Source organism: Dermacentor andersoni, chromosome 6 (assembly GCF_023375885.2).
Source record: "Dermacentor andersoni chromosome 6, qqDerAnde1_hic_scaffold, whole genome shotgun sequence".
NCBI classification, from domain to species: domain Eukaryota; kingdom Metazoa; phylum Arthropoda; class Arachnida; order Ixodida; family Ixodidae; genus Dermacentor; species Dermacentor andersoni.
This window is the reverse complement of record NC_092819.1, coordinates 158006704-158029453: the sequence shown is the minus strand read 5'-3', so window position 1 is coordinate 158029453 and position 22750 is coordinate 158006704. Positions and strand designations below refer to the sequence as shown.

Sequence of the window (22750 nt, the reverse complement as noted above, 5' to 3'; positions counted from 1 at the left end):
GCATGTTACGAACATGAAAGATGTTATTTTTTTTAATAATAACATAGTTTTAAATAACTGGCATCCTTTTTAAATATCACAGTCACGTAGGCAGGCTAAGAGCTGCATCTCCAACAAGTAAACATCTCATGTTCGCTATGGTAAAAACTGAATTTCATTGCCTGAATGCAGAGGTGAAGATGGAGAGATAGAGTTATGTGTAGTAGACTTACTTTGCTGTTGCATCCTGGATTTTCATGCATTAATGAGGAATTCAACAGACTTCAAGGTTGCTTCCTGCTGTCTGTGACAATGCAGAGGTCTAGGTCAATTTAGAGTGAAATTTCTTGAAAGTAGATGAGAAGAATATGAGTGAACCACTTTTGACAGTTCCACATGCATTGGACTTCATATCCACAATGAATGTTTTGAGTAATGACTTCAGACTTCTCGCATTGTTTTACCGAAATAATCTTTTAAACTGGTTTATTATTAGAGGAGACAGAAGAAATTGAATGCCCTCTTACCATACCACCATGAGGTGAGCATGACTGCCAACAGAGACACTCTCTCCCTCTGCCTGGAGTAGCATCCGCAAGCGACGTTCCTTCCTTGCCTTGTCACATACTTGAGCCGAAGAACCACATCGGGTTCACGTGACTAGCACCACCCATTTTTTTTTTCTTATCCAGTTTTGTTGCGTGGCACATTTTCCACCATGGCATTGCGCATTCTGAATTGTGCGATTTACTGAAGTAATGCGTCATGGTGAGCGACACTTTTAAGACTGTGTTTTGCGTCGCACTGTTTGTTTGTGTTGCCTTGACTCTGGCTGGGTGTGGCACTTTCTCGAGAGGGAGGAAAGTAGTGTTTCATTTGAAATTTCAGCTGTCTGTATGACATGGACAGATTTGTCATGAATACCTGTGTCATGTGCTGTAAGACTGTAAACTTAAGAACAGCATTAAATATGTTCTATTAGTGGTGAATACAACGCATACTTATCTTTTGCGCTCAAAGAAAATGTGAACAGTGTACAGTGCTCCCACTTCTGCGTCAGTCTGATAAAAAGGCCAACAAAGAGTGATACTGCACTAAATCAAGTATCTTGAAATTTGTAGACATACTAGGGATGCTTCTGCAGCAGACATGATTGACCAGAGAGGTTAACAATGTACAGCTGCTTGCGGTGACCAAATGCACAGCACCATTAGCTTTGTGCCATGCTATAATTCTATCAAAACTGCCTAAAATTCTTGCAGCTTTTTAGGAAAGGATTAGTGGCACATAACAGTGTGCCTTTTTTCCCAGTTTTTTTTAATGTATATTTTGCTCCCACGTAGCTGATGCGGCTCAAAGGTTTATAGTCCTGAAAGCTTGTTTGCTTTGTTATGAATGTTACCAAAAACTTACGTGTTCAAGCTTACCCCTGCCCACACCGAGCGCAGACCCAGTGAGTTTATTTAGTATAGAAAGCTAAAACAATGTAGCGGCAGCACTATTGTTATGAATCTGACGTAATGATAGATGTTGCTGATTTTATGTATTGCTTGTTTTCATCACTCAGGATATCACCCAAAATGCTAGGAGGTGAAAAAAAAAGATGTATATAATGTTCACAAGATATGGTTATGTGATGAGTAGGGACTGGGTGGTGGCAGCCGATTGAGGGAACCAGCTCGCCTGCGGATCTTGCAACCACAAGAGAGAGGTTCAAGTAGATTTTATCGCATTAAAGTGCAACAAGTGACTAGAAAAAAAAAAGCCTGAGCATGTCATCAAAAGATACCGTTGGGAACAAAAGTCTATGGATCTACACGCACCATGAAATACCCAATTTTTTTTCTTACTTGCCATGTTGGCATACACTGGTCCACAGTAAAGTTGCAGAATGGGGCAGGGCCCTCCATTTCATTCCTACTTGACAGAGTTGAGATCTCTTAATTCCACTCTTTTTAACTCCCCAGAATGCGAAGAATTGTACCATTCCTCCAACTTTAAATGAAATTCTTACTATAGTTGTTTACTAGCTGTGCCTTACAACAAAAAATTTATTTTTGAAGTTCTAACAACATTGCAAATAATGTTATGCTTTTTTCACGAGAACAAATTCGCTTTGTGACCTTTTACTTTTGCAGTACGTTGCTAGCTGTATAATCGCTCTCAAATCTACTCTTTTTGACGGTACATACATGTTACCTGCGCAAGTTTAATTCATGAATAAATAATGTGATTACAGAATATATTCAGTAATGTTAATCTATAATGGCATCAGTTGGGCAGATGTAGTTGGAATGAAACGAGCACACAGTCCTGTAGCGCTAAACCTTCACTTAGAATAAGTCTGCAAAAACAGGTATCTTTGCCAATTACTCTAAACTAGACTAGGCCAAATTTGTTTACTGAATACTGGCTCTTTCAGTCGCTACCTCTGCCATAGTACTTGCCAACAAAATGGTATTCTACATATTGTGAAATTCTGAACTCCTGGAAACTGTTCCATGGACAAGCTTTAATTGCACTTAAACACTAACTTTTAGTTGCCAAGAATGATTCTATTTAGCAAGAGCTTGCTTGGACTATGACAGAAGGATAGAGGCCAAAAAAGTTACTGCCCTTCCACTGCTGTGAAGCGGGGTGCAAGCGAAGCTTGGGATCTGCGGCACTTTGTAACGCCTCACGGTGAGGTCGGCACGTCATTGTCGACCTCTTTTTCGAGCGAGTTCCTGGTGGCATTAATCAAACACTGCCTGTTCTTTGGTCAAACGCACAACACGTGGCCTGATCCCACTGCCATTCCTTCAACGCAGCCTGCTCTTCGGCAGAACAGATCAAACGCGGCCTCCCCATCTGACTGCTGGGCCTGAACTGGTGTGGGAAACTGCAGGTGTCAGGCGAGCGAACACACCCTTTCCCTCCTCTGGAGGAAGGGTACGCCCGTGATTGGCTCATGCCTTGCGCGGCTTCTACTTACCCTCCTTAAAGGCAGTGTTTGATGAACTGACAGTGGCCGAATCGGTTAGCGTGGTGGTCTCGCAACCCGGGGATCGGTGGTTCGAATCCGCAGCCTGATAAGCAATTTCTATTTTTCTGCAGCTTGGGTTTTTTTAGTGCAATAACACCGACACCAGTGAGGCAATACAAGCTTCTGTTAAAAAGGTCGCAAATGGTTGCATCTTATGCCAGTTCCTGTTGATGTGGACATTCACAATGTTATTTTTCACTGTCAGAGGTATCCTTGAAGAAAAAAGGGGGGGGGGGTGTCAACAATGTATCAACACTACAGAAGCAACATCGACGTACATGGTAGTTGAAATAAATTGATGATTAAATGTTGATTATGCAGTCATGTACGACGCACAAATTAAGGTGATGGATCTGGCGAGCTTCAAGGTCACGTGTCAGCACTCTCATTGGCTTGTTGAGCATGTGCAGCGTCGGTAAGATTAGCATTTCTTTTCTTCAGTGTTGACTGCTGCATTGTGACGTGGTGGAGCATTGCCATTACGAATCCCCTCACAAACTATGAGCTACCAAGCTGCACTGAGACCAGTGCACCAGTTTCACGTCTGTGCGCACTCAAGGATGACAGCGCGCATGTATTGTTGGATCTGGAGGACAATTCCAGTTGCTGTCCCCCAGATTTCGGACCTTGCCGTTGGGTGCGGGAGTTTGCCGAGGTTGAGCAGAACTTTGAGATGAAAACTGGAGGTTCATTTACATTATTTACAGTGAGAGTACAAAGAAATTAAGTCCTAAAGTCATTACGGGCCGGCAGCAACTCGGACGCTGCAGCCCGTGACAAGAAGCTCGAAAGAAATGAATGAAGGAATGCTCTGGTGCTCCCAATCTCTGGCTTTTAACCCCTTCGGTGTCTCGAAGTCACGTTCGGCCAATCAGCGAGCCCGCTCAGGTGGCGTCATTTTCGGCCAATGGTAGGTGCCCGTGCAAGTGCAAGTCACATTCGGCTCAGAGGGTCGCTCCTTGGGCTCCAGTTGTCGGAGGGACTACTTGTCTGCGGTATTGCCTTCCTAATCTGCAACTGCCGTCACAAAGGTGGACGGTGGGGATTGCTCCCAGGGCTTCACGGTGCATTACGGCCATCGTTGCCTCGCGGCTTGCAAGCACCGTCACAATAGGCGGATGGGGGGAGACTGGTTGTCTTCGAGCGACTTTTCAGAGCTGCAAAGCAGCTTTGCTCGGGACCTAAGTTACCTGGAACCGTGCCAGGCTCCCGCTACACTTTCAGGAAGAGTCAAGCAGTGGGTTTGGACATGCCGCGCCTCGGGAATGTGGTAGATGTGCTTCTGCGCTCCTTAATTAGGTGTGGCGCGATTCGATGTGGTCTGGTGAACTCGAAGTAGGCTCAGGAAAACGTCCCATATCTAACAGCATGCGCACTCAAATGTGCATACATACAAATTCTTGATTACATCTCTCATTGTACTGTTACACTAAGGTACGTTTTAATACTGCATAAAATTACTGCTTAGTTTGCATATCACCTAGCATTAATTATAAAAAATTCAGCATGTGCATCATATAGCCGGCTATAAAGAAAAAAAGTTACAGGGCTCCTTCCAACACATCATGCTACGTTTCGCAAGCTGTTCCAACAATGAAATAGATGATTGCACAATGGTGGCCGCTTTTCATAAGTTAGCATCGCTGGAATACATCCGTGTTAGTGGCAAAGCATACAAATTTGGTTTCGTGTCTTGGTGAACTGTGCAGCTATTTCCGGCCCAAATTTCTTTTTAAAGAGTTGCACGCATTCATCATCCTATTTTAAAGTTCAATGCAGGATGAAGGTGCCTCCCTGCAATCTCCAATTATCATTGTCTTGCACTAGCTGATGCGAACTTGTGCTTTCAAATTTCATCCTTTATGGAACTTCCCTTCCCTTGGCACCCATTCTGCGACTCTAATGGTCCACTGGTTATCTACCCTAAGCATTATATGGCCTGCCCAGCTTCATTTTTTCCTCTTAATGTCTACTAGAATATCGACCATCCCCGTTTGCTCTTTGATCCACACCGCTCTCTTTCTGTCTCTTAACATTTATCATTGCATTGCTCTTTGTGCGGTCCTTAACATGTTCTCGAGATTCTTTGTTAACCTCCAATCTTATGTGCCATACTGCATGCTTAGAAGAACGTGTCTACCAAGTTGACATTTTCAAATTCCCTGATTTTTTCAGGTTTTCGCCAAGTTTCACAGAACTTTGTTTTATGTCAAGATGGGCTAACACCATGTCACCTGATGCTGTCACTCTCTGGTAAGCATGTTAAAAAAATAAAAACAACAATCCAGTTTGAACAGTAAGGAGTAGTGTTTATTTTATTCAAATTAGAAAACTGAAAAGAGGGGTTTGTAAAATGCACAGCTACTAAAATATCTTCGAAAAATACTTGGTGCCTTTTTACTCTGTGAAGGATGACCAGCGAAGCTGTGTATGTGGGCCCCTTAATGGTGAACTGCACCTCCGCCGCGGGTCGGCCTGGTATTGCACTACCTATGGGATTGGCCCGTGTGTGGGGAGTGCTTAAAGCCTGCTTCATCTCCGCCGCAGGTTGGACTGGCATTTCACGACCTTCGGGATCAGCCCACATATGGGGAGTGCTTAATGCCTGCTTCACTTCTGCCTCGGGTCCGCCTGATATTGCACTATCTTCGGTATCGGCCCACCGTATGAAAAATTGTTGGTCTATGCGCGGATGCAATCCGCCAGATCCTAGCCATAGACAGCTTTGCTGTAAAAAAAGTGGTCTAGCTCACGGCAAATAGAGTCGAACATATTAAAATGCGAATAAAAAGAGATGCTGTTAGGAATGGCCGTACGGGGTGGGAACGTGCCAGCTATTTCAGCCCGCTGCACGTGTTCCAATCCAACCAGACGGGGCGCACTTCAGAGAACTGCGGATAACCGGCAGCCACGTGGCGCGGGGTCAGCTCAGGAATGTGGTACTCGGCAGCGCCACCCTTGACGGAGCAGAGTTCTACGAAGCCCTCTGACGTCGGCTCCGGACCTTTACACCTGTGTGTGTGTGCGGCACTGAAACCTGTGCAACACGTGTTTGTGAGCCCTCCTCCAAAAGGGCGGGTCATCTACGGTGACGTCGAACGATGACTGGACGAACGTTTCCGTCCACTGGGAATCAAGGGGGGAACAAGTGCTTATATGCAGCGTTTGCCGGCTGCTAGGGTGTGCTTGTCGTCATGAGCTGAGTGCTCGTTGTCATGCTCGAAATGTACTAGTGAGCTGTGTGCTCGTAAGCTGTTTGCTGTATGCGTCGTCTTGCGTGCTCCATGTGGGAGTCACGCTAGACTGGCGATGTATATCATGTTTTAAATATAAATCCTGCAAATAAACCCTGCTCACCTAGCCCTGTCGTCCCAAGGTCCTCCCGACAACTACGACCGCTCCAATCCGGATAATGCATACAAAAGCAAATAGAGCTATTTGTATCAACTGATCGCAAGCTCATTGGTATTATGCCCGAACTTTGTCACAAGTGAGATTCTCCAAACAACTGGAAAGTCAACCTCAACTGTCCTGACATACTCTCAGCCTGCGCATGCCTCAGTGTTGCGTTTCACTGCTTTAAGGGGTTTATTTTGGTTTGGATGTGGGCAACCTGCATCTCAGCATCAGCCAACACTTTGCTTTTTGAGCTCAAGCTCCTTCAAAGAGGCGGTGGCACTGTTCCTTTCCTGGTCATTCCTCAATGCAATGGTCTTTCCTATTCTTGTCCTGGCTTTGATTAAGGCCATTTCAAATCTGCAGTTGCAGCACATTCGGAATGCGGATCAATGGTGAATATCTGAGCAACAGTGGGGACAAATTATTAGTGATTGAGGACCTTAACCAAAAAAGTGTTAGTGGGTTTGAAGATTAATATGCAGAAGACAATGTTCAAGAATTCACATCGCCAGTCAGCCTTTAGAGTCTGTACAGGAGTAATTTTACCTAGGTCAGTTGCTCTCAAGGGACCCTGATCATGAAAAGGAAATTTACTTAAGAATAAAAATGGGTTGGAATGCATATGGCAGGCATTACCGAATTATGGCTGGGAGCTTACCACTGTAATTGAAAAGAAAAGTGTACAATTCTTGCATTCTACTAGTGCTAACATATGAGGCACACATTAGAATCGGGTAAATACCGTAATTAAATGTTGTAATATATGGTTCTTGCTTGAAAAGTTTCCTAGGGCAGGCATAAATGGGAGTTGTCGACACGCGATCACAGCTGTTGAATGCATACATTGTTTCCTAAGCATTGCCGAGGTAGACGTGCTGCCACTAAAGGGGTCGTTATTGGGTTCACCATAGGGGTCAACAGCGAGTCATTGCTCAAGTTCAAACTATCCCGCGAAGGCCAATTTTACAATCAAAATAAGAGATTCGGGACTGTAGAAATGTATGACCGCCGGCCAGGATTGAATTACCCGGAGTCGAATTAACAGAAGTCGACTGTACCATACGGCAGTGGACTTTGCAGCAAGAATGTATCTCCTACTAGACATAGCAGAATATTGGAATGCTGCAGTGCTCAGTGGCTGCAGAACAGCAGACTCCTATTAATTTGAGCCCGGCTGAAAGTCCCAGCCGGCACACGTGCATTTCTATAGGTCCAAACTTTAGTTATTTTGATACTAAAATAGGCCTTCACCCAATAATTCCAACTTGAGTAGTCGGCATGCATCCTGACCCCTACAGTGAACCCAATAAGCGACCCCTTTGGTGACATACCTTAGAGGACAGTGAATGTGTTAAACAGACTTTATCTCCTGCAGGAAATGCCTATTTTTCGCCTGCCCAGGAGGAGCTCGAAGCAATAATCACAGATCGAAACGTCTGATTGCGGTATTTACCCATTTCTAATGTGTCGTGCTTAACAAAACTTCCTTGGCGATTTTTGTATGCTTTACCGCATAACACCGATGTACTGCGGCGAAGCTCATTTTGGAAAACTGGTTGCAATGTGCAACACATCAGACCCTTCTCCATTTTTTTAAAATAAAAATTGTGTGCGCATTTGATTTCTCTTTCATTTTAGGGGCTTTTGTCCTTTCTATGCTAGTTTACACTTTGGACACACAGACAGCGGGCGTGTGTTTCACTTTGGGGCATGTTAGAATCTGTACATCATCATCATCATCATCAGCCTGATTACGCCCACTGCAGGGCAAAGGCCTCTCCCATACCTCTCCAACTACCCCGGTCATGTACTAATTGTGGCCATGTTGTCCCTGCAAACGTCTTAATGTCATCCGCCCACCTAACTTTCTGCCGCCCCTACTACGCTTTCCTTCCCTTGGAATCCAGTCCGTAACCCTTAATGACCATCGGTTATCTTCCCTCCTCATTACATGTCCGGCCCATGCCCATTTCTTTTTCTTGATTTCAACTAAGATGTCATTTACCCGCGTTTGTACCCTCACCCAATCTGCTCTTTTCTTATCCCTTAACGTTACACCTATCATTCTTCTTTCCATGGCTCGTTGCGTCGTCCTCAATTTCAGCAGAACCCTTTTCGTAAGCCTCCAGGTTTCTGCCCCGTAGGTGAGTACTGGTAAGACACAGCTGATATACACTTTCCTCTTGAGGGATAGTGGCAACCTGCTGTTCATGATTTGAGAATGCCTGCCAAACGCACCCCAGCCCATTCTTATTCTTCTGATTATTTCACTCTCATGATCTGGATCAGCCGTCACTACCTGTCCTAAGTAGATGTATTCTCTTACCACTTCCAGTGCCTCGCTACCTATCGTAAACTGCTGTTCTCTTCCGAGACTATTAAACATTACTTTAGTTTTCTGCAGATTCATTTTTAGTCCCACCCTTCTGCTCTGCCTCTCCAGATCAGTGAGCATGCATTGCAGTTGGTCCCCTGAGTTACTAAGCAAGGCAATATCATCAGTGAAGCGCAAGTTACTAAGGTATTCTCCATTTACTCTTATCCCCAATTCTTCCCAATCCATGTCTCTGAATACCTCCTGTAAACACGCTGTGAATAGCATTGGAGCGATCGTATCTCCCTGCCTGACGCCTTTCTTTATTGGGATTTTGTTGCTTTCTTTATGGAGGAGTACAGTGGCTGTGGAGCCGCTATAGATATCTTTCAGTATCTTTACATACGGCTCGTCTACACCCTGATTCCGCAATGCCTCCATGACTGCTGAGGTTTCGACTGAATCAAACGCTTTCTCGTAGTCAATGAAAGCTATATATAATGGTTGGTTATATTCCGCACATTTCTCTATCACCTGATTGATAGTGTGAATATGATCTATTGTTGAGTAGCCTTTACAGAATCCTGCCTTGTCCTTTGGTTGACGGAAGTCTAAGGTGTTCCGGATTCTATTTGCAATTACCTTAGTAAATACTTTGTAGGCAACGGACAGTAAGCTGATCGGTCTATTATTTTTCAAGTCTTTGGCGTCGCGTTTCTTATGGATTAGGCTTATGTTAGCGTTCTTCCAAGATTCCGGTACGCTCGAGGTTATGAGGCATTGCGTATACAGGGTGGCCAGTTTCTCTAGAACAATCTGACCACCATCCTTCAACAAATCTGCTGTTACCTGATCCTCCCCAGCTGCCTTCCCCCTTTGCATAGCTCCTAAGGCTTTCTTTACTTCTTCTGGCGTTACCTGTGGGATTTCGAATTCCTCTAGGCTATTCTCTCTTCCACTATCGTCGTGGGTGCCACTGGTACTGCATAAATCTCTATAGAACTCCTCAGCCACTTGAACTATCTCGTCCATATTAGTAAGGATATTGCGGCTTTGTCTCTTAACGCACACATCTGATTCTTGCCTATTCCTAGTTTCTTCTTCACTGTTTTTAGGCTTCCTCCGTTCCTGAGAGCCTGTTCAATTCTATCCATATTATAGTTCCTGATGTCCGCTGTCTTACGCTTGTTGATTAACTTAGAAAGTTCTGCCAGTTCTATTCTAGCTGTAGGAATAGAGGCTTTCATACATTGGCGTTTCTTGATCAGATCTTTCGTCTCCTGCGATAGCTTACTGGTTTCCTGTCTAACGGCGTTACCACCGACTTCTATTGCGCACTCCTTAATGATGCCCATGAGATTGTCGTTCATTGCTTCAACACTAAGGTCCTCTTCCTGAGTTAAAGCCGAATACCTGTTCTGTAGTTTGATCCGGAATTCCTCTAGTTTCCCTCTTACCGCTAACTCATTGATTGGCTTCTTGTGTACCAGTTTCTTTCGTTCCCTCCTCAAGTCTAGGCTAATTCGAGTTCTTACCATCCTGTGGTCACTGCAGCGTACCTTGCCGAGCACGTCTACATCTTGAATGATGCCAGGGTTCGCGCAGAGTATGAAGTCGATTTCATTTCTAGTCTCACCATTCGGGCTCCTCCACGTCCACTTTCGGCTAACCCGCTTGCGGAAAAAGGTATTCATTATACGCATATTATTCTGTTCTGCAAACTCTACTAATAATTCTCCTCTGCTATTCCTAGAGCCTATGCCATATTCCCCCACTGACTTGTCTCCAGCCTGCTTCTTGCCTACCCTGGCATTGAAGTCGCCCATCAGTATAGTGTATTTTGTTTTGACTTTACCCATCGCCGATTCTACGTCTTCATAAAAGCTTTCGACTTCCTGGTCATCATGACTAGATGTAGGAGCGTAGACCTGTACAACCTTCATTTTGTACCTCTTATTAAGTTTCACAACAAGACATGCCACCCTCTCGTTAATGCTATAGAATTCCTGTATGTTACCAGCTATTTCCTTATTAATCAGGAATCCGACTCCTAGTTCTCGTCTCTCCGCTAAGCCCCGGTAACACAGTACATGCCCGCTTTTTAGCACTGTATATGCTGCTTTTGTCCTCCTAACCTCACTGAGCCCTATTATATCCCATTTAGTACCCTCTAATTCCTCCAATAACACTGCTAGACTCGCCTCACTAGATAGCGTTCTAACGTTAAACGTTGCCAGGTTCAGATTCCAATGGCGGCCTGTCCGGAGCCAGGTATTCTTAGCACCCTCTGCAGCGTCACAGATCTGACCGCCGCCGTGGTCAGTTGTTTCGCGGCTGCTGGGGACTGAGGGCCGGGGTTCGATTGTTGTATTCATATAGGAGGTTGTGGCCAAGTACTGCACCAGGGTGGCCAATCCTGCTCTGGTGAGAGAGTGCGTTACCGGTTCTGGTCACCGGGATCAGGCCGCACTCCAGGCCTGTTTGTGCAATTTTCTCAACACACGGTTTTTTTTTTTGTATTTTCCGGTGGAGAATAGCGCGGCACCGGGATTTGAATCACGGTCCTCTTGCACTGGAGACGGATACTCTACCGTCCCCGTAGGAGATAAATTAAAAATTAATTTATGGGGTTTTACGTGACAAAACCACTTTCTGATTATGCACGCCGTAGTGGAGGACTCCGAAAATTTCGACCACCTGGGGTTCTTTAACGTGCACCTAATTCTAAGTACACGGGTGTTTTCGCATTTCGCCCCCATCGAAATGCGGCCGCCGTGGTCGGGGTCCGATCCCGCGACCTCGTGCTCAGCAGTCTAACACCATAACCACTGAGCAACCACGGCGGGTCCCGCAGGAGTTGTACGCCTCATTTAACCTACAGTGGTGCCCTACTTGGTCAGTCAAGGTGGACCAATCTGAGCTCGGTTATACCGCATGGATGGCACTCGGCTAGAGAACCTGGTATTTATGACCTGCACATGTGAGTGTGAGGCCATACATATTTGAAGATATATATCTTTCTTTTTTTTTTCTTTTTTTTTAGGAGGGTTCCCGTACAGTGATAAAATAAAGGAAAAGACATTAAAAGAAAGAAAAAAAAAAGAAAGAAAAAGGGGCGGAAAAAAAAAGGAACATAACAGGTGATTTGAACTCGTGACCCTTCGATGTTGCCCGGAAAGATAGCTCAGTCGGTTGGTTCGTCAGGCCCCAGGCTACTTTCAAGCGCCACAGCTCCTGCTCCGAGCCTCACACTTACGTGGAAAGAGACTCATGTTGTCCGCGGTAGTCGGTTACACCTTATAATTACACCTTCGTGTAATTATAATAACCCTTATAGGACTACTTTTGAAAAAAAAAAGGAAACTGCCCAGAGGGCTATACTACGAGAGCTATGACTAATAGTTTTCTATATATATATATATATATATATATTCATCTCATCTATGGAATCGCATGCGCGCGCTGTTTCTTTGTCTCTGCGTGTAGTACAGTTAAGAGAGCCAGTTTAAGGGCGGAGAAGAAGAAAGAAGAGAAAAGCAAAAAAACTGCAGCGCCGTGGTTTTAAAGCGCACCCGTGGTAGAGAAACGAAATGCGATATAAGCGTGCGTAGCCATGATACGCACACGACAAACTGCCTTAAAATATTTAGACTTGAGGGAAAGCTTCGTTAGCAAACGATAGCACGGCAATCAGCACTCGAATATAATTATAACCCTAATACTAATTGTATATATTCATCTCATCTATGGGATCTAATGCGCGCGCTGTTGCTTTGTCTCTGCGTGTAGTAGTTGAGAGAGCCAGTTTAAGGGGGAGTAGTTGGAAGGCATACTTTATAGGAAAAATGGGCGCTCAAGGAGAAGAGCGAACTCGAGCGGCTTTAGAGGCTAGGAAAACTGCCTTAAAATATTTAGACTTGAGGGAAAGCTTCGTTAACAAACAATAACACGGCAATCAGCACTCGAATACGACGAGAGAAATTACTGAGACGTGGAAAATTGCCTTAAAAAAAAATCTGGTTTGCTAGACAAATGCTTGTATGTATTGAACCTCTTAAAAGATGAGGGGTGAAATATGCGCTCACCGAGAGGGCATCTTCAGCACGAGACATCCCCAAGGCACCTTACAGAGATGTGGAGAGCTTCGCGGCCGGAACGAAGCTCTCTCTCCGCCGGCCGCGAAGCTCTCCACATCTCTGTAAGGTGCCTTGGGGATGTCTCGTGCTGAAGATGCCCTCTCGGTGAGCGCATATTTCACCCCTCATCTTTTAAGAGGTTCAATACATACAAGCATTTGTCTAGCAAACCAGATTTTTTTTTAAGGCAATTTTCCACGTCTCAGTAATTTCTCTCGTCGTATTCGAGTGCTGATTGCCGTGTTATAGTTTGTTAACGAAGCTTTCCCTCAAGTCTAAATATTTTAAGGCAGTTTTCCTAGCCTCTAAAGCCGCTCGAGTTCGCTCTTCTCCTTGAGCGGCCATTTTTCCTATAAAGTATGCCTTCCAACTACTCCCCCTTAAACTGGCTCTCTCAACTACTACACGCAGAGACAAAGCAACAGCGCGCGCATTAGATCCCATAGATGAGATGAATATTTACAATTAGTATTAGGGTTATAATTATATTCGAGTGCTGATTGCCGTGCTATCGTTTGCTAACGAAGCTTTCCCTCAAGTCTAAATATTTTAAGGCAGTTTGTCGTGTGCGTATCATGGCTACGCACGCTTATATCGCATTCCGTTTCTCTACCACGGGTGCGCTTTAAAACCACGGCGCTGCAGTTTTTTTGCTTTTCTCTTCTTTCTTCTTCTCCGCCCTTAAACTGGCTCTCTTAACTGTACTACACGCAGAGACAAAGAAACAGCGCGCGCATGCGATTCCATAGATGAGATGAATATATATATATATATATATATATATAGAATCTGTACATAAACCATGGCAAATAAATCAGTCGTGTGTGTCGGCATTTCTTCTGCACCTTCTTAAATTTGACCCACCAGATAATTCAGTCTGTCTCGTCGGTCCCGTCACAGTCGAATTAATGGAATGAAGTCAACTGCATTTTGCTTGCTGCTCAGAAGTATGAGCTTGAATAAAAAACATAACACACAGGACATAAGGAGACAAATGAAGTGCTGCGACATTTGCCAACTGGCCTAAGTTAACACTATATGAGCTTGAACCCAGATGTGCCAGCTGCATTAAGATTGTGATAAAATGTAAAATCGCATGTGTTGAACTCAGTAGGTTGGTTTTCCTTCTTGAAAAAGTGTTGCAGAGGGCCTGTTAAGGATTTACTGAATGATGCTGTCGAACTGTCAACAAGGTTGCCAAAAAATTATTCTTAATACAACCCTTTCATGGACACAGCAAGGTAACAAATTGTTTTGTGTGTGAAGCATTAAGAGTATATTCGTGATCAGATATTGTTCTTAAAAAGTGAACTTTGAAAGCAAACAAGCATTATGTATGAATCAAAAAAGTGGGAGATATATGTCTCACTGTCTAGATACACTGTTTTTATCAAGGAGACGGTTACATGATCTAGTCACCCGCTTCTACCTTCTCATGGCTGCCTGTAAAATGGTAAGAAGCAGCATGTGCATGTTTGCATGCTTTTGTGGTTTTTACTGGACAGCCTTTACGCCAGCAGCATATTTTGTGATTTCCCATTCCGGTGGTCGGTCACATCAAGATGTTGGGCATGACAATAGAGGTGAACGGCTCGAACACCATCGCAGTTGCTAAGCTCACCACGAAGGCTGAGAACGCCACACGCCTTCTGAGACGAGTAGCCAACCGGCATCACGGGCTCAAGGAGGACAGCCTGCTTAGACTTGCACAGGCCTTTGTAATCAGTCACTTCATGTACATCGTGGCCATGCACTATTGGTCCAAAGTGGAGAGAGACAAGCTTGAAACGCTCCTGCGTAAGGTCGCCAAGAGAGCCATGGGTCTACCCATGCACACAAGCACTGGACGCATTAAGCATGTACAACACGCCGAGCGACATAGCGGAGGCACAGGAACGGGCACAGATCACTAGGCTGTCCAGCACACTTGCGGGCAGGTGGATCCTACGAGAAATTGGTGTTGCGCTTTGGGAGATCGAGTGTAACAGCCACGGGCTAACACCCGACAAGAGGAAAAAGATCAGGGCAGCCCCTCTGCCCAGGAATATGAACCCAGAGCACAATACCGACAGACTTGATCGAGCCAAAGCACTCTGACAGGCAGCCGCCTCCGGGAAAGCATGCTGCTTTACGGACGCAGCTAAATATCCTGGCAAACGAGCCTATGTAGCAGCGGTGGTCAACAAAGATGGCATGGTCATCAACGCGTGCACGGTCCGCACTGATAGTCCTAAGGTGGCCAAGCAGGCGGCCATCAGCCTTGCACTCCTAGAATTCTGTCCTTCGAAACAGGGAGCATATCCTGGACAGTCGGCAGAATACTTGGTACTCATCACCTCACCCCACACTATGTCAACTGGTTCCCGGCACACATGGGACCATTCCTCCAATGGCTGCTCCCTAACCTCAACGACACAGCACACGAGACCGCACGAGCTCTAACTCACCGTGCGAGCCCGGACTTCCTCTTGGCAGGATGGGCAAGCGAGCGCGATCCCCTCGTCACTTACAACGATCTCACCCAGCTTTATAAGTTAGTCAAGAGAACCGTGCCGCTACCGCACAAAGCACTCAATAAAGCACAAGAAGTCACGTACAGGTGGCTTCAGACGGGCACCTACCCATGCCTGGCCTTCCTGCACAGAATCTTTCCGGATGCGCACCCTCACAATGCGAGTCGCTACTGTAAAGATATAGCTAGCCTTGATCACATGCTCTGGGCTTGCCCCCTGGCGCCAGAACCACAGGGGTGAGTGGGACCGAGCTCTACACAGCTCGGACCTTGAAGCACAGCTCTGGGCTGTCCATCAGGCCCGCGAGGCAGCGGAGAGGCATGGCCTCTCTGTCCCGACGTGGGAGCGGCCCGCTGCATAGTAATCGTGCGTACCGACGGACCTCAAGAAAGTTATCCATCCATCCATTATCACAGCAGTTGTCAGAAAACATTCTGCAGGGAACAGCTAAAACACTATGCATTTCTCATTATAGTGCTATTTTGTGTGCGTGAGTTTATTAAATAGATAATTTGCAGGTGTGTGTATGGCACATTGAGATGCTAACTTCACCGAAATCATAAAAGCACACAGCACTCTACTTAAAAGAATCTGAGCATTTGGCCACTGTTGTGTCACTAATGTGCACTGTCCTAGCCGTCTTCATTACCAAGCAGAAATACAACCAACAAACTATTTTTCGGGCATGCATGAGAATTTGGGTATCTTTGCAACACCGCCACGTACCCCATAGAGGCAATTGATTATAAGGACAGCTGAAATTTCGGATGCTGAAATGCTTTGCCTTCAAAGTGCGGAAGGCACGACCATTGTCAAAAATGTTGTATAATGCCGGTTTTCAAGCGTCAACTTTGCTGGAATATAGCTTGCTACTGGAAGAAGCTTATGCAATGTATTGTGGTGAAGCATACCAGCAGTGGAAAGGGGCCACTGTAACATGGCATGATATGTATTTCTTTATTTACACACATACATACTCTCTCCTGTTACAGCACAAGCACCAAGAAGCCTAATAAGTGTTGTGGTTTGTTTACAAAAGTAAGAAAAATTAAATTATGGGGTCTTACGTGCCAAAACCACTTTATGATTATGAGGCATGCAGTAGTGTGGGACTCCGGAAATTTCGACCAACTGGGGTCTTTAACGTGCACCTAAATCTAAGTTGTGGGGATGCGTGACTCTCGCGCGTCCCCTGATGTTTTTCCCGCATAGCGCGTCTCCTGCAGGGCGGCTTCGCCCGCCGCGTGGCCTGGCGCTCGGAGTGGTTGAAGCGCAGTGCGAGAGATGGCGCTAGTGTTGCGCTGCTAACGCCGCCGACAGGCGAGGTTACTTGGGCGCCGAAAGGAAGGCGCTGGCCCTTTGGGGTTCGGGAAGCGAGCGGGAGCGGACGTGCCGCCCGAGCGTGCGCCGACCATGCTTCTGCGAGACCATCTCGCGTGGCCGCCTTCGAACGTGCCACCATTCGCGTGACTGTACACGCGAACGAGCAGGCGTTGGGATCCAGCATGGGGCGAACATATTCGCTCGCAATGCGGTCGCGGTAAGTCGGACTTCTAGATTTGTCGCGCGCCCATCGGCATGTTTTGGGGATAGCAACTCGGCTAGCAGGCATTGATCTATGAAAGGTGCAATAAATGCCCTTGTGACTGTTTGCACTACTGTGTTGTCGTTCCTTTGTCCCAAGAGTACGGAGGAGAAACCCACATATCTCCCACATCTGGCTGCCCAACGTGGACCTCTTGGGGCATAGGACGATATTTTTTTTGCTTCGTTCGAGACCTTTGTTCGAACCGAAGCGTAGGCCTAGCGTGGATTTTGATCGCTAGCGTCGGCGGCGTGCTTTCTTGAGCGAAGCGGCGGTGGCTGTAGTGTGTTTGAACATGTCAACATGCTAAGCCTTTTCGCAAGTGTTTTTTTTTTATGACATTCGTCAGTAAGAGAGCCACGTGGTCTGCATCCTGGGAAAGCGAGGCTGAGCGCCCGCGGAGCAGTGCAAGCCTGAAGCGAGTGAGTACGGAAGCCTCGTGGGTGGCCCGAATTTCTTATGTAAATAGCTTCTTCTATCTCTTTGACTCGGATGAAGTCGCGGCTCTGGGAGCCGGGTGGCCGCGGGCCACGGGTGCCACGACGGGCTGACTGGTATTGCGGCCTGGCACCGGGTGCTCCGACACCGTCTGGGACGGTGGGCGCCGTCAACTCGGATGCTGTGTGCACCGAGCGGAGTAGGAACACCTCACAGAGCTGACGTCTCCTCGCGGCTGCCTGTTTTGCGCTCATTTTGGGTGTTGTTTTTGGATGCCGGTTGTTGTCAGAGTAGCGACGCTTTAGGCCTAAGGCTTCACGAAGCTGCCTGTCGCACGTGGAGGGACACAACCTGGTGGACCGTGGCGTTGAGGCGTTGCAATTTGCTTCCCTCATTCTATTTAGCCTCGCACGAATTGAAATTACTCGTTCGGCTCAAGGAAGCGAGCTTCGTTCACTTGAACTTAGCATCTGAGTAGCTGCCCGATCTTTTGCTAGCCGAGTTGAACATCGTACCACGTGGGCGATGCGCATGCAGAATTCCTCACCCTTGCACTACTTTAGTGTTTGCCGAGTGTTTTGAGGGTACGCAGCGTGATTGGAGTCACCCCTGGCTTGCTGTCACCTGCACATCGTCTGCGCTGCTGCTCCGGACTACGATTGAGCCACCCCGGGCGATGATGATGCTGTGGCCGGTTCGGTGCAGCGACTTCGGCGGCCTCCTGCATCCAGCTCACAAACCCTCGGCGGTGGACAAAGGAGCCAGCGGTCACCGACAGCTACGGCGGCTCTTGCCAGCAGGGCGCGTCGGCGCGAGCGACGCTTGCTCGTACAGACTACTGCGTCGTCGTCTCCGGAGTCCTGGCCTGGGATCGTGCCGTCGAGTCGCAAAGCTGCTGCTGTGACCGGCGGACGCCAGCGGTGTACCCCAAGGACAGTCGGCTCGCATGTTATGGACAGCGTGTGGACATTTCCTCAGCGCGGCCACTGTTGCATGTACTATCTTGTTCGCGAAGCACGGGTTAATGTTAGACCGTGTCACATGTTTCGCCGGAATAAGAAGTGATTTAAGGTTGGGGGGATGTGGGGATGCGTGACTCTCGCGCGTCCCCTGATGTTTTTCCCGCATAGCGCGTCTCCTGCAGGGCGGCCTCGCCCGTCGCGTGGCCTGGCGCTCGGAGTGGTTGAAGCGCAGTGCGAGAGATGGCGCTAGTGTTGCGCTGCTAACGCCGCCGACAGGCGAGGTTACTTGGGCGCCGAAAGGAAGGCGCTGGCCCTTTGGGGCTCGGGAAGCGAGCGGGAGCGGACGTGCCGCCCGAGCGTGCGCCGACCATGCTTCTGCGAGACCATCTCGCGTGGCCGCCTTCGAACGTGCCACCATTCGCGTGACTGTACACGCGAACGACCAGGCGTTGGGATCCAGCATGGGGCGAACATATTCGCTCGCAATGCGGTCGCGGTAAGTCGGACTTCTAGATTTGTCGCGCGCCCATCGGCATGTTTTGGGGATAGCAACTCGGCTAGCAGGCATTGATCTATGAAAGGTGCAATAAATGCCCTTGTGACTGTTTGCATTACTGTGTTGTCGTTCCTTTGTCCCAAGAGTACGGAGGAGAAACCTACATATCTCCCACAAAGTACACGGGTGTTTTCGCATTTCGCCCCCATCGAAGTGCGGCAGCCGTGGCCGGGATTCGATCCCGCGACCTCGTGCTCAGCAGCCCAGCACCACAGCCACTAAGTAACTAGGGCGGGTACAAAATTAAGTTCCTTGCCTACGCAAATAAAGATGTTTGCAACATTATGTGCATGGTATACCGTCCTTGGGAAGACAAGCTTAATTGGTTGCTATTGGCTTTATGTCTTGCTTCACTCTTGAGCAGCACTTACTGACTGCACAGTAATAACAAGCTCCACCAAATGGCTACAGATTACTTCTGTACTACTCCAAGTGTTCCAAAAAGACTTTTAGAACACGAAGTAGAAAAAAAATTTTCTGCTCCTAGACTGCTCCAGAATGACAACTTTCTGCTTGAAATCCTAAACTGTCTTGACCACCACTAAGGGGTTGATCTTCAACATCACTTATATACTTAAGATAAAATCTCGAGTAACACTTACTGGTTGTCTAGACATTTTGAAATGGTTTCACAGGTACTAATTTAACACTTCTTATATGCACTTTTTAAAACATAACAGTGCATAACGATTTCGGTAACATATTTCAGTATTCTACAGTTGATTTGGAGGATTATGCGCCATCACTGGTCTGCAATTATGGAAGTGTAGATAAAAAATTGGGGGCAAGAATGCCTACGTTTTACACATTGTCTTTGTACAGAACAAAACCTATGCAACTTGCTATAAAACTGATTTATATAGTATTTGAAATTACCATAAAAAAGTATGTAAACAGCTGGGGTTTCATAGTTCTAGATTCTTATGTTTTCGACTAGCACGTCCCTTTAAATGGCAGTAAAAGGCATGCATAAATTGTTTTTTTGGACTGCCTGATTTTTTAAATGTTTTGTTTTCGCAGTCCTCAGGGAACCACCCCCAAGAAAAAGCACCTTTGACTGTAGCAGTAATCAGTGGTTTGCCTAATTGGCAAACAGTTCAGGATGCCAAACAGCCTCGAGACAGCTGTACCTCTGATAGAAGGCACTAATACACAGTGTAATGCACTGTTTCTGCACTCTGGACAACGGTGATAACAGCTGTATTATGTTACCTATTATAACTGCGTGGTGACAATACAGACAGGATATGCAGGGCATGCAGCGATGAGGACAGTAGCAATGGAATGATATCACCAGTGTACAGAGCGCTGAATTCATTCTTGCTCTGTTTACTGATAACTGAGAACTGCATGAAATAAAAAATGTGAGAAAAATTAAGAGAAAAATCCTAAGTGTGAAGGAATATAGCATATATAGCAAGCACAGTGGCATGCGCTAAGATAAGACCCATTGACCACTGGAAAGCACACAGTTTGCATTGCATACATGTGTTCTTGCACGTGGTTCAGAACTGTATGACACTTTGTCATCTTTTAAGTACAGGAACTAACTTCTGTGCACGCTTGTGATAGTTGCTGACTTGTGAAAAGAGGGGGAGGTTACTTGTGCCAGGTTCAAATTATTGTCCAGAAAATATCGTATATGGTTTGTGAGCCCTGCATATAGTAGAATAGTATACAAGCTAAAGTGATGAAAGCTTCACATGGAAAGCACATCTGCTGTGGATCTTGTGGACTCGTACAGCATTGCTTCATCAGTTATCAAAAGCCCGTACGAATGATCTCGGAACCAATCGCCAATTAGCCAATCGTACCAATATATTAGCGCCAAGCTTTCTGCGACGGCTTGCAGCCCATATCACAATCACCAAAAGCTAATTTCATGGCACACTACCCTGACCTTTGGCCCTAATCAGCACTGCTTCTTCAGGTCGGTTGGGTATCAGCAACTAAAGCTACAGTTAGCTGATTAATCGACTCATATCTATTTGCAGAGGCCAGCAAACCACCTCGCAACAAAATTGAGTGCATGGAATGGTAGCAATGTTGTTCGTGCCCACTACCGCCATCTTTGCATCCATTTGTGCTATGGCACCTCCTTCTGGACGCCGTTCATAGCCTCGCGGCAGTCTCTTGTCGAGCTTCTTGCGTTGTTATCGGGTGTAATACACTTGTGCAAGCACACATGTCATTTGCAATGCACATAAGACATTCACCTTTACTTCTTTTGTTGTGTGACAGAGCAAATTGTTCTAGTGCAGTTGTAATTTCTTGCCTCTCTGACGCCTAGGCACACAGCTGCTTTCATTAGCCCACAAAATTTTTATTTGTGTACAATGGCTTTCTACCTACTCAAATAAAAGTATTTGCAACATAATGGCATGGTACTAATTTGCTGGTTCTAGGTGTTAAAGTTTTCTTAAATGTGTAAGCATTTCTATGCTTACCCAACGTCCATCATGCAAGATAAAAATGTGGGCCGATCCCAGAGATAGTGCAATACTGGGCCGACCCACGGCGGAGGTGAACAGCCTTCAAGCACTCAACAAAGTGAAAAGTGCATACAATATAGATAGAGCATGCAGCAGCGAGTGGCTTTACCTTTGTTCTGCCTGTTGCTACCACAAGATCGAAGCAGCGCTCACAAATCTCTCAGCACACACCGCACCCTGCCCCTTTCGCAGATCGCTTTCACGATATGGGCCCACTCTTCAAGGCAAAGCTACGACAACACGGTGTTCAAGATATGGTGCACGCGGCGCATAATAATTTGACGTGGACGGATAAGGCACTAAAGAGCAGTACCAGCTTATGATCAGAACGTCGTCAGCACACCTGGTGCCACCATCCGCAGCAGTCCATGTTGCTGCGATGCTGCTGTTTATACCGGTCATAGTAACTTCCATAACTCTTTTTTAAAAGTTCAAGTACCCTAAAGAGTCCAGGAGGCATAGGGGTGGGGGATGTTACGATTGGCCAGCGGGGATAGTGACCTTCTGGCTTCGCTGCAATGAATCGCTTCGTGAAGCCAACAACACGCCCCCTTCGAGTAGCCCTACGGAGCCAGTAAGGCTAGACACGTTTGGCGCACAGGATTGTTAGCTGGTTCGCTGTCACCTTCAGGGACCAATTGGAGCAAGAAAACTCCTGGAAAAGTTTGTTCTTTGGCGTTCCCCCATATACTCTGGTAAAAGTCACGGTCGTTTGACAGATTCAGCAGCTAACTGCAGAGTCAGCTCAGGAACCAAGACGTGCCAGCTTGAGTCAAGCGTGACAACATCTGTCCACGAGGCCCCACTCGTTTCGGTGTGTTCAGTGAAACAAAAGTGCAAGAGAGTATGTTAACCTTCGCCCTTAAAGGCGGGTACTTCGACGACTTTGAATGCTTTGATTGGATGAAGGTTGGATGGCAGCTTTCCCTGGCCTAGGGATCTAGTAAGGACAGAGTGTGTTTAAGCAGACATTTTCGGCGGTTCAGTGTGCATTTCAGTCATGCTAGACCCCTACTCCTCGTTCTTAATGAGAACAAGTTCCTCCCTTCAACAACATCCTTAGCATTGAATGAGTCGGACGACGGTATGGGCCAGGTACCCCTTTTTTCATGGCAGACACCAACTCATTATCAGATCTCGGCTTTGGCACGTGAAGTGTCAAAATTTGAATGTTTGATTTAACTGCAGGTACGGCGGCTGCCTAGTTCCTGTGTCATTTTAGATTACCTTTATCGTTCATTTCTATCTTCGTTTTCTGTTTGGGCTCCCTGGGGCTAGACCATAGCAGTTATGGCTAGACGCGGCGATGAAAAAATAGGCGAGTCTAGAAGCGTTGCCAATTTTGGTTCCT

The 22750-nt window shown here is 46.5% G+C and overlaps 1 long non-coding RNA gene across 8 annotated transcripts in view; it reads left to right on the top strand.

Moving 5' to 3' along the window:
- LOC129383518 (uncharacterized) overlaps positions 1–22750 on the top strand; it is a 46509-nt gene that overhangs the window by 10631 nt on the left and 13128 nt on the right. For 5 of the 8 annotated variants that reach the window (XR_011895304.1, XR_011895297.1, XR_011895301.1 and 2 more), the window contains one exon: positions 5180–5257. This is a non-coding gene — a long non-coding RNA (uncharacterized lncRNA). The other 3 variants (XR_011895302.1, XR_011895303.1, XR_011895298.1) reach the window with 3 other exon arrangements.